The following is a 12,809-nucleotide window of genomic DNA, read 5'->3' as shown; positions in this document are numbered from 1 at the left end:
TGTTATCCTTCTATGTTGCTTCCATTCATACTGTAATGCTATCTATTTACATGACTGTTTATATCAATATGATGCTAAGAACACCAATGGTGATTCTCTTTCTACTTGTCGTGTCGCACCAGTTTTCCGGCCAGCCTGTGTAAGCTGAGGCTTACTCAGCTAGCCGGCACCATGGTCGCGATGATCGCAAATGCAGCAGGGGGGTGTCAGACCCGAATTGCTGCATTTGCATGGACTACATATGAGATGCCGGCATTTGGGATCCCAGAAGTCAGTATCCCGATGCCGGCATCCCGACAGGGTTAGAATGCCGACACTTGCCTGAACCTAACTTACCCCCATGTACCTAAACCTAACCCCCCCTCCCCGTACCCTAAACCTAACCCTCCCCTTTTAGTGCCTAACCCAAACCCTCTCCCTAGTGCCTAACCCTAACCGTCCCCCTAATACCAGTACTTACCTTTGGGGTCCCAGCAGGTGGGATGCCGGCGCCGGTATACTGACTAGTATCTGGATTCAGGCGTCGGCATTCTGAACGTCGGAATCCCAGTGGTCAGGATATTGACCGCATCCCATTTGCATATTTGCAAAGACGGAATTGCAAAGCTCCTAGCGTGCAGCTTTGCAATTCCGTCCACTACTGAATCACCCCCTTGGTTCAGAACCACTGGGATGTCCCCCTTAATTACTAATTAGGCAAAAATACGTTTTAATTAGCTTAATTTGGCCAATAATTACATCATATTTGGGGTGAAAAAGTGCACAGTGCAGGAAAATGAGTTAATTGATGTGGGATAGGTATATGGGGGTGCTATATGAATGGGACAGGTGTTTTAACGATTGCAGGTTGGTGTTAGTGGCATATTTTGAAGATTTCTTAAAAGTGTTTTTAAATTACACAAATACTATATATAATTATAGGCATTTTTATGCACCCCCAATTTAATTAGAACGTTTATTTTGTCAAAAAACACTTGCTTTCTATCATTATTTGACTGCTTTAATGCCTATAACAGCCATTTGACCCAGTTTAAGAACCCCAAATACTTTTATAAGGCCACTAATACAGTTATATTCTGTTATCCTATATCACTTTGAATGTTTACGCGGCACAGGCAGATATCCCCATTTTCACCTATACTAATAGCGGGAAAAACCAAGAAGAATTATCATGCGAATGTAGCATCGTGACTTTTGGAATTGAATTGTGCAAAAAACAGGCGCGCATAGACACGATAAGCAACATTATTTTGCACGCAAAGGGTGCAAAAACTTAGCATGCAAAACATTATCGCAGCTAATTGAATTTCCATAATAGCAAGATTCCCTTGTAAAATAAACATCTCAGACGTACCTCACTGTATATAAAACATTTTAAATACCCAATTGGGGAATCATTTAATTATGTAAAACATTTTCAAATTAGAATAAAAATGTACACCGGCTATTATTGTTCAATCACAGTGAATGTTGTATCAAATAGTAAAAAATTATAATATACAGTAGTATCAATCCTATAAAATAGTTATGAGGGATAAAAATGTATTTATACATTTCCTTGCAAATATTAGATGTCCTTATGGAGACAATCCAGCTTAAAAGGGCTATTAAACTAGGTAGTGTCTTGCATTATTGGAGGAAAAATAAGGCAGTAGTTCAGGCAATTTTATGGGACTGTTGGCCCCAATTGAGTCTTCTGTGAATGTTGCCTTCTGCATTGCAATGTGTGGTTGCCTCACGCTTCTCCCTAGACAGTGTATATAGAAAACTGTTTAAGGTATGATAGAAGTTATATTTTCAAAATAAACCCTTAAGGTATATTTTGCCCATATGACTTCTAAATAGTTATAATTTCCATGTGTTTGTTTTATGTTTCAGAGGAATTTAAGAGCCTATACTATTCAAGCAATGCCTACTTCATTATCTACCTATTATTTACCGTTTTTAAAGTTGATCTGACCATACTTGCTGTTACAGAAAGTGGGTGTTAATCTGGTTAAAAATATCAGTAGTGGATTTTGTAGCAGTATAAGAGCCCTAAGCAAATCATGTTTATCATGTATATTGTAGATATATGCTTTGAATATAAAATATCTGTTGTGGAAAAAACATCTTGTTCTTCTGCCTGTAAAACTTCCAGGAAATTTCTAAACAGCAGCTAACATTGGCATGCTGGGAAAATACCATTTACCGCTTGTAAAAGGCTACGTAAAGTAAACTTTAGACATGTATTTTCTGGGGGTCTTCATTTGCCTCTTTCCAACCAGAGGTGCAAATGTTGGCCGTCACTGTGGGGTCCATGTACTAAAGGGAGATAAGGTACCTTATCAAAAATACAGAGAAAATCTCAATATGTACTATGGATATTCTCTGCCTTCTGCCTGCTAGGGCTAACAGCAGGCTCCAATATCATGCTGACATAGGCACCTATGGCAGCGCTAAGTGTCCCAGCTGTTACCAAACAGAAATGTCACTTACTGTTGGCTGTCTTCTCCAGCCCTGGCTTTGTCACCTCCAGCTGCCGATATCTCATTCTCCTCAGGGTAGAAGCAGAAAGTGACCTTTTGCTGGTTTCAATCAAGTTTGTTTAAAGAAAAAGTCACTGCTACAGTTCAAAGGGAGAGAGGTGAGATTCCAGAGTCTATGCTCAGCTGAGGGGGGTCTATTTTTAGTACACTGCGTGGTAGGCGCCTCCTGCTTTGAAGCACTAGCAGGCAAAGCAGGAGCGGCTTTAACACTACGGTAAGTGTACTAGTAGTACATAGACCCATGCATGTCAAATGGAACCACATTTTCCATGCTGTGTCACTGGTATTTTCTTAATGCCAGTAGGTTACCAGCTTAATACTTAGATCTTCGTTTAAAGGTTTTTAGAATAATTACCTTAATCAGTTTCTCCACCAGTTTATCGTAGTACATGCTGAGTTCAACATTTTGGCATTACTTGGCTCAAATCGAAAGAGACAATGGGTCACATTTATTAAAGGTAGATTTTAATTGATTAAAAATCGATGTAAATCGTTCAACATCAATGTGTTTTAGGGGCTAAATCACACATTTACTAACAGATAATATTTTGATATTGATTTAGAACGATTTTTAATAGATTAAAAGCAACCTTTAGTAAATTTACCCTATTGATTCACTATTCTTTAGTTATAGACATCGATGGTACACTTCAGAGATACATTTTATGACTTTTGTGAAGATAGTCTACAGCACAGATTCTTAAACTCGGCGCTCAGGACCCCAAGCAGGTCATGTTTTCAAGGTCTCCTCACAGAATAACAAGTGCACTAATTAGCTTCACCTGTGGATCTTTTAAAATGTGTCAGTGAGTAAAAAATACACCTGGGTGACCTGGAAAATGTGACCTGTGTAGGGTCTTGACGACTGAGGGCCTAATTCACTACGGATCACAATACTGCGTACGCACGCAGTTCAACTGCGATAGCAAGCCAAACCACTCCGATTGCAATGCAATCTCAGCACCACATAAGAACACCCACTTTACCATATGCACATCCATAATACTTAGCAGTATAGCGAAACCATCGGTACAATCGAGTACCATCGGATCCATACGCACACTTGCACAAGCCGTGACCTTACTCAGGAATTGCTAACAGCCACGCACACTATGAGACCTCACACTGTGTATAGCTTTGCAGTGGATAATTTATGCAATCCCCTGAAATGGCGTGTGTTTGGCCGACCACCCCCCCTTTACCACCCACAAATGGCACTTCCTGTCAATCACTCGCTGTCCTGATCGCAATAGCTATTCTGTGCGCACTGCTATGCATATGCAGAATGCAACAAACGACCAATTGCGTGCATATTTTCAACTGTGATCCAAGCTGAATCAGGACCGGAGTTTGAGAAACACTGGTCTAAAGAATGAAGTGTAGTTACACTACTGTATCTGATAAGGTTTTCAAACCATGTCTAAACTGCAATTAACTTCATAAAGGATCAGAAATTGTAACATAAGCAAGTAAGTATCGTCCTATCTGCATCGAACTACAGTAAGCTAGAATATGCTGAGCTATGCCATTCTTAGGTGAAATGAACACAGCAAAGTGAAACTAGTTAGTAAGTTATTTGTGTCTATCAACAACAGGGTATATGAGTCAAAGCTATTTTCCCATGAGCTAGCAAATTTCAATGGAAAATGTCACATTCACAGTAAAAGATTAATGTTTGAAAGTTCAAGAAACTAAATTTTCCACTGCTATAATAAACTATCAAATGAGAAATAAAAAAATTATATATTGTTAGGCAATAATGCTGTATATAAAGTAGTGAGTAATCTAAGCAGTCAGAGAAAAGTCTGCTGTGCTTATTTGCAGAATTTAATTCTGAGATTATTTGAAAACAGAGTAAAAAATGGTTTTCATTATTATTAAATTGTTTTTATTGAAGCATATACATCAGAACAAACATTGAGTTTGATTAAAAAAAATTACATATACACAACATGTAGAAAGGTGTACAGCAGTCATAATATAATAGTACAACAATATCTCAGGCAGTTTGACACCTGAGATGAGACACATAACATGCTACATACAGTATAGTAATAGAAACCAACATAAGTAACATGAGGGAAGACAAAGATGTAACAAATGTTTAGCACAGAGACATATTGTGAAATGCTTTCAACGCCTCAATTTTCCAATTTTCAAAACCATGAACACAGGGGCGTTTCTAGAGAGGAGGGGGCCCATGTGCAGTTTTCGACATGGGCCCCCTCCTCTCTGTACAGCGGCCAGCAGCGCACTGAGCAGTGTGCAACCAGTGCCGGAGTTATAGACTCTGGGCACTAGAGTGCGCCCAGAGTCTATAGATGATGCGCTGGTCACTGAAAAAATGGCCGCCGCGGCCATTTTCCCTGTACTGCGCATGCACAAGCGACGGGAAAATGGCTGCGGCGGCCATTTTCCAGTCATTTTTACAGCGCTGGACCACTGCGCCGACGTGGGACACCAGAGAGGTAAGTAATTCTATGGATGCAGGGTTTGCGGTGCGTGGCCCCTCTGGACCCAGGAGCCAGTGTTCCCCGCACACCCTGCACCCATTATATATATGCCTCTGCTTGAACGGGGGAAGACAGGAGCCAGCACTTTACTGCAGCCCATGTCTGGAATATGAACTAGGTTTAACTAAATACCACAAAGAAGATATGAGAGCAAATGGGAAGTACATAGGTATAAGGGTATGCAGTCGGGAAGCCGGCGGACCTAATCCCGACAGCCGGCTTCCCGACTGTCATATCATGGCATACGCCAGGAGCCTGACGCCTGGCATCCCGATCGAAGGGACGCCGGGCGCCGAGCGCGGATAGCCGCGGGGGGTGGAGGGTTAAGTTTAGGGTTCCTGGGGGGGGACCTAGGGCTAGGTCCCCCCCGGGAGGTTAGGTTTAGGCTAGGGGAAGGGGGGGTTAGCGTTAGGCACCCCCGGGGGGGACTTAGGGTCAGGCACCCGCCCGGGTTTAGGCTAGGGGAAGGGGGGTTAGGTTTAGGCACTGGGGGGGGAGGTTAGAGTTAGCCACCCCTAAGGGAGGGGATAGGGTTAGGGGGTATAAATAGGTTAGTGTATACTTACCTTTGACGATCGGGATTTCCTCCTCTGCCGGGATGCCGCTGTCAGGATTCCAACCGCCGGGCATGGGTCCGGCGGTAAATCATACCGATTCCGGTATAAGAATCACTGATAGACAAATAAAATAAGAGGGAAGTAATATGGACAGAGCCCACTCTTGCTAAGCTTTACCCATCAAAATTAGCTGTAGTTGAATTAACTGAACAGAATAACTGAACTGAGTGAGATAATTGTCCACAAGGACAAATAATACAGGGTTGTGAAAAACACAAGAAATGGGGAGGAGGGGACAAACAAATATGGAACATGCTAATACCCGTAAGAATACTAGTTAGTCATTTCCATAGTCAGACTAGTGAGTATATATGAGTGGTCAAATATTAAGAGGACGAAAGGGCATGAGTAAATGTAACACGTCATTTATGTAACATCACCTAGGGGGCCTTAAAACAGAAGTGGTATATAGACAGCAGGAGCTAATTAAATTACATTTTTGGAATTTAATTACATGCAACCAAATATTGTAAATATACTGTAGTTAGAATATTTGGGAAACTATTATATTTAATATAACTTCTTTGAAAAATTGCCATTTGTAAGTTAATGCAACATAAAATAAATCTATTTGTTTTAGCAGGTTTTACTTTTGTAATGATACAGATTTAGGGCCTGATTCTGTAAGGATAGTAATTACAAAGCTGCACGCTGGCTATAGATAATGATGCATGCATGCAGGCAGCTCTGTAATTGCGATCCTTACAGATATGGTAATGCAGCAGGAGACTGCCCCCTCCCCGCTCCGCCCCCAAATGGCAGCAGACTGTCAATCACTGGCAGTCTGCTACCAGTTTGCAAGCGTACACGCAGAGCCATTCGTCACATGCGCAGAACGGGTCTGGCGCCTGCGCATATTCCCAAACATTGGGAATCCGTGTTCAGCAGTGCACTAGTGTGCATTGCTGAATCAGGCCCTTAGTACATTAAGAGCCTGAAGTTAGTTAAAAAAATTAATTTAATTTTCTCATAGGAAAGGGATAGGATCCAAAATATTATGCACATTTTATTACTGCCTTAGGACCAAGTCTCTAAGTTTAAAACTGTTTGGGGTGCATATATCTATACTAATTGGACACAAGCATTCGCTCTTTAAAATCAAACAAAAATAAGGTTTATATGACAGTCTTACAGTACTGAGTTTTTGGATCCCAGGTAATCTTATTCCTTTTCCAGAGTGCTTGGCAGTGGTCCTGCTATAGGCCTAGTCACCAGTGTCTCTGTTCAAGACCTAGATACCAGTGTCTCAGATATAGACCTAGACACCAGTGTCTCAGGCATAAACCTAGACACCAGTGTCTCAGGCATAGGCCTAGACACCAGTGTCTCAGGCATAGACCTAGACAGCAGTGTCTCAGGCACAGACCTAGACACCAGTGTCTCAGGCATATACCTAGACACCAGTGTCTCCGGCATAGACCTAGACACCAGTGTCTCCAGCATAGACCTAGACACCAGTGTCTCCAGAATAGACCTAGACACCAGTGTCTCAGGCATAGACCTAGACACCAGTGTCTCCAGAATAGACCTAGACACCAGTGTCTCAGGCATAGGCCTAGACACCAGTATCTCCAGCATAGACCTAGACAGCAGTGTCTCAGGCACAGACCTAGACACCAGTGTCTCAGGCATATACCTAGACACCAGTGTCTCCGGCATAGACCTAAACACCAGTGTCTCCAGCATAGACCTAGACACCAGTGTCTCCAGAATAGACCTAGACACCAGTGTCTCCAGAATAGACCTAGACACCAGTGTCTCCAGAATAGACCTAGACACCAGTGTCTCAGGCATAGGCCTAGACACCAGTGTCTCCAGCATAGACCTAGACAGCAGTGTCTCAGGCACAGACCTAGACACTATTGTCTCAGGCATATACCTAGACACCAGTGTCTCCAGAATAGACCTAGACACCAGTGTCTCAGGCATAGACCTAGACACCAGTGTCTCCGACATAGACACCACTGTGTCAGTTCTTTATAGTTAACTTGATATAACATATTCTGGTTATATTGTAGTTGTTGTTTGGATCTTGCTTCAGTCCTTATTTCTATCATCCTTCAATTTGTAACATTCTTGACTTCTGTCCAGACCCAGTATAGTACTTCAATTAGTACTATTGGGAAATAGCAGAGCAAGTATGACTACCATGGTGTCTGTATGTTAATCCAGGTGTTTGGGGAAATTATAGGTATTTATATAGCTTATTTGATATGCTTCCATATTTGATTATAGTAGGTAATAGATAATACATGCTTAATTTGTTATCATGGAATTATTTGTTTGTACATCCAATTATCTTATTGATAAGAGGATATGTATTCTACTTGTTAAATGAATTGCAATTGAAATTATAGGGAAATGGTTATGTAAGAATGATAAGAGGTGTGAATCAAATTATATATGGAAACAAATAATTTTAATGACTACAATATGGATTCTCAACTGGTTTATTATAATACACTATGTTTATCATTGATTACACTTGTATGGTATGATATTGGCCATTCAATTTTGATAGATTCACCTGAATAGGTCAACTAAATGAAAATATTAAAGCAAAAATAAAACTATACAGAAAAAGGTAATGATAAACTAAAAGAATAAAACTCTGAGCCGAGTCCACAAAGCTGATTTTGAAACTTCAATGAACTAATTCAATCCAGGTTATTATACTTTAACGCTTCGAAAAGAAGCCAGGATGGCAGATCTCAAAACAGGTCTTGATGTGTTGGAAGTCAATTAATTTCCATTATAAATATGTGTTTCAACATTATCCTGCTAATAGTGTTTTAGAATAAAAATATGGCAAAATTGTTCTTTTATACCTTAAAATCATCATTCCCGCCACTGTGCTGCGCCTCCTTCCTTAACCTAATGAACAACTCCTTTATGTTGGTCACACAAAGCACCACTGACCCTAATGCCTGCAATGTTTATTTAAGTCGCAGATAGTGTGACCTCCAAGTCTTCCTCATCAACCAGGTTGAACACTTCAGTCAGAGAAATGTTCAGCATTTGGTTAAGCTAGAGCTTTTGTTTGCTGTGTTCACATGAATAACTTATAGCATGGCATCATGAACAGCAGAAGTGCCACTGTTCACATGACAACATTATAGACTGAATCTCGATCTGCCCTCCAGGATAAGATGGAATATTTACTCGTTTTACATTTCACCAAGTCCAGCTCTTCAATTTTTTATGAGTTGAACAGAAATTTCCACTACTTTAGTCATCACACCTGACTGTACCTTAGCAACTGAGAGAATAGAGCAGCAAAACTAGATTGCTTTTGTTATGTGCATTTTCAGAGAAATATGCAGACTAAGGCAATGCCTAAAAATCTCTTTAAACTCATCTATCTGTCATTTTTTTATTTTAGATTTTTGCAAGAGAAAAAAGAAAAAGAAAAAGTGCACAAGACAAAGGAAAGGACTATAGAAGAATACGTTTTCAGGTAGAAGAGGTGAGAGGGAAATAAATTGTAAAATGGCTCCTATTTTGCATGCTGAGTATTCAGTCTTCAAAAATGTAAAAATATTTAGGGGTCTAGTTACTAAGCAGTGTTAGGAGACAGAGTGAAAAGTGATAAGGTGCCAGCCAATCAACTCCCAAATGTCATTTTTCAAACACAGCCTGTGAGATGACAGTTAGGAGCTGATTGGCTGGCACCTTATCACTTTTCACTCTGTCTCCTAACACTGCTTAGTAAATAGACCCCTTAGTCCCTAAAAGTAATGTCACAGGAGCAATAAGCATGGAACTTAATTGCTGAAGAACTGATTCATGATAGGGAATTACTATAACTTATAATTTAAAATGTAAGCTCTTCTGCACTCTGTAATATGTTTGGCAATATATAAACAATAATAAATATAATTAAGTATTATAGAGTGTATATACACCAGTTGAAAGCCTACATTCATTATTTATAGTATCACTTGCTAATGTTGTATTATGCCACAGCAAGTCACATAAAAGTTAAGTAGGTCTACAGAAGTAGTTCCAGAAGACATTATCGATACACTATTTATGAGCACACTAGCCACAGGTAACACACACTGGCACACAATATATGTGCACACATATGCACAAATTAATATCATGTTACTCAGGATGGCCATGAAATTCACCCTGCCAGGGCCAGTGAAGCTGTGTCGAAAGAGCAGATATTGCTCAAATTCTCAAACACTTCAGCTCAGAAATGCTACCACTCCATCTTCAATTCAACTCCCCTGAGACTGGGTTTGGGGGCAGTCTCATGCTTCAGCCAAATCGCACTCAACAAACTGTTGGATGTGACAAGACCGCACACTCAAGCGAGGGAGACGCTAGGCACAGGCTGAGTCATGTGGCTTTTTGCAGTTTACTCCATTATTTTTCATTTCTGACTACCTTTAACATGGTTTGTAATTTATAAGGCTGCCACCATTCTTTTAATACGGCCTTTTATACCTATGTATTCAGCTTCTCATTATTTTTATTTATTTTTTCTCTCCACCTGGATGTTATACTTCCGCTACTTGCACACCCTGCCAGATGTAATCTATGCAGTGTGCCCCAGATGGCTGCCTCAGATGGTTCTTTCTTGGGCAGCATGAACAAACACATAGATCTATTCATTCAATGCATATCAAATTACAATTATTTCAGTCACTTGTATATGTCATGCCCGATCTGCATCATTGTTTGCGGTATTTGCTATTCCCTGTTTCGTACCATGTACTTCTGCCCCACTGTATGCTATGCCAGTGTGCTATACCTCCACTGAAGTGCATCCTCCATGGGCAGGATGTACTTCACATGGGTCTGTTCATACAGGTATAATATATACTACAACACATGTGTCAGTTTCCCATATATGTCTTGGGTCCTTGTACGGCTTATCTCCCACAGTGTAACCTTCGTAGTGCGCCCAACATGGCTTCCTCACCTAGTACACTCATGGATGGGATGAAAAATGCATGTACCTGACGATTACGATGCAACCACCCATTTTGTGTCATCTCTTCTAGGTGTAATTCCACCCAGGTAATCCTACGTAGTGCGCCCAAGATTTGGTACCTTTCATGAAATATATAACCCGTGGAAGTTATTTCCCAAAATGTCTGCACCAACTCTGCAATATGCTTATTGTGCTCTCTAGGTTTTGGTTGTTTTTAATTATCTCTGTGTGGTCTTCTATTTTCTGCAATACCAAATCCTTGTGCAATGTACCATGTTTTCTGATATCTGTAAAGCGACTTTGAGTCCTACGGGAGAATAGCGTTATATATAAATAAAATTATTATTATTATTATTATTATTATTATTATTATTGGCACCGGCACACCCAGACTCTAGCTGTCACTACCCTTTCTCCACCCACAAATTGTCGCAGCATGTCAATCATGCTGCTGCTTAGGGAGCACTGTGACCATCATCACATACACTGATCTGCACATGCATATTACAGATCCTCCACATGTGCCAATCGGGGACCTTAGGGTTTACTCTTACCTATGAAGCTCTCCTTTAAATGTCCTTTGTTTCTTCAGACACCCTAGACCTATTATCTGCGCCCACACTATTAGCTACAGGTTTCAGCTTTCGCTGAATATTTCCATTGCACCCCTTGCATCAGTGATTGTGTTGAGATTTGTAATGCTATTTGTTACTCATCTACTATATTGTACTGTACTGTTTTACCCTGGGAAAAACTGTGAAAGTGGCCCTATGTGCGCATGTCGAAGGCGCATGTCCGAAAAAGTGGGCCTTGTGACAGGGTGTGTGGCCTAATGTGAAATGCCATGCCCACAAGCCACTCCCCCTATTTTCATCATGCTGGGGGCATGCCCACCGCTCCAGGAGCTGATAGCCATGCTCACAGTCCCTCTCTCTAGTGAATAAACACAGCGAGCATGTGAACGAATATTTTCTTACCTATGTGATTTCTTTGCAACGACGGAACCTCTGAAGAAGTTGATCCTCCCTGGACAGGCAATGCCTTGAGTCGGTATTTACTTTTCATGCAGGAGATCACATTGTCTGGAAGCTGCCTGTTTGTGTTATAATAAAGCCAATGTCATCAACATGCAACATAGGTTCAACCAGATAGTAACAGAAGTTTTGGGGCAGGACAAATGTGAGTTTCCCATATAAAATAATTTATATTAATAAAATATATTTGCTTATTTGGTTCCATTTGCATCAGAATATGGTTTCATTAGAATTGTTGTCTTACTGAATATTATTGTCCACCAGTCTTTTCTTCTAATAGTACCAGTGGTCCTACGGTCCTCTATGTGTGTCTCCAGCACCATCACCTTGGGTGTCCCCAATGCCATCATCCTGCATTTTCCCAGCTCCATTATCCTGCGTCTCCCCAGTGCCATTATCCTGCGTCTCCCCAGTGCCATTATCCTGCGTCTCCCCAGTGCCATTATCCTGCGTCTCCCCAGTGCCATTATCCTGCGTCTCCCCAGTGCCATTATCCTGCGTCTCCCCAGTGCCATTATCCTGCGTCTCCAAAGTGCCATTATCCTGCGTCTTCCCAGTGCCATTATCCTGCGTCTCCCCAGAAGCATCCTCCTGCATCTCCCCTGCACCATCCTGCTGCCCTAGCATATAACAGCCCCTCTCCCCCACACACAGATCATATTCCCTTAGCACAGAATAGCCCCAATCCCCACAGACAGATCATCTCCCCCTAGCACAGCAGATTCCCCTCAGACAGATCATCATCTCCCCCTAGCACAGCATAGCCCCCCTCAGAGATTATCCCCCTTTATCACAGTATAACCCCCCTCCCCCGCCCAGCACAGAATTACCCCTCCCCAGAGATATATCATCATCACCCCTAGTAGAGCAGATCCCCCGTCCCTCTCAAACAGTTCATCTCCCTTAGCAAAAAATAGCTCCCTCCCCCACAGACAGATCATATCCCCTTATTACAGAGTAACTCCCCCCCTCAAATTATCATTAATTCCCCCCACCCCCTGAGACAGATCTATACCAGCCACTTTAAAAAATAAAAAAGACCTGACTCCTACATGCTGCAGGTTCCGATGGAAGTCTCCCAGCCAGTCAGCCCAGCCCCTATTGTCTGCACTGCACTGCAGCTTAACTAAACCCAGGTCTGCCCAAGTCTCCAAGGCAGCCAGCCCCGATTG

At 41.6% G+C, this 12,809-nt stretch overlaps 1 long non-coding RNA gene across 5 annotated transcripts in view; it reads left to right on the top strand.

The window, feature by feature from the left end:
* The window catches only part of LOC148538372 (uncharacterized), a 392,934-nt gene that overhangs the window by 49,549 nt on the left and 330,576 nt on the right, over positions 1-12,809 (top strand). For 4 of the 5 annotated variants that reach the window (XR_015871935.1, XR_015871939.1, XR_015871936.1 and 1 more), the window contains exon 2: positions 9,041-9,124. This is a non-coding gene — a long non-coding RNA (uncharacterized LOC148538372). The remainder of the gene's footprint in view (positions 1-9,040; positions 9,125-12,809) is intronic. The other variant, XR_015871938.1, reaches the window with a different exon arrangement.

The sequence above is a fragment of the Taudactylus pleione genome, unplaced genomic scaffold (genome assembly GCF_031769625.1).
Source record: "Taudactylus pleione unplaced genomic scaffold, aTauple2 ptg000040l, whole genome shotgun sequence".
Classification (NCBI taxonomy): Eukaryota; Metazoa; Chordata; class Amphibia; order Anura; family Myobatrachidae; genus Taudactylus; species Taudactylus pleione.
The sequence above is the reverse complement of the archived record's forward strand: the minus strand, read 5'-3'. Positions and strand labels throughout refer to the sequence as shown.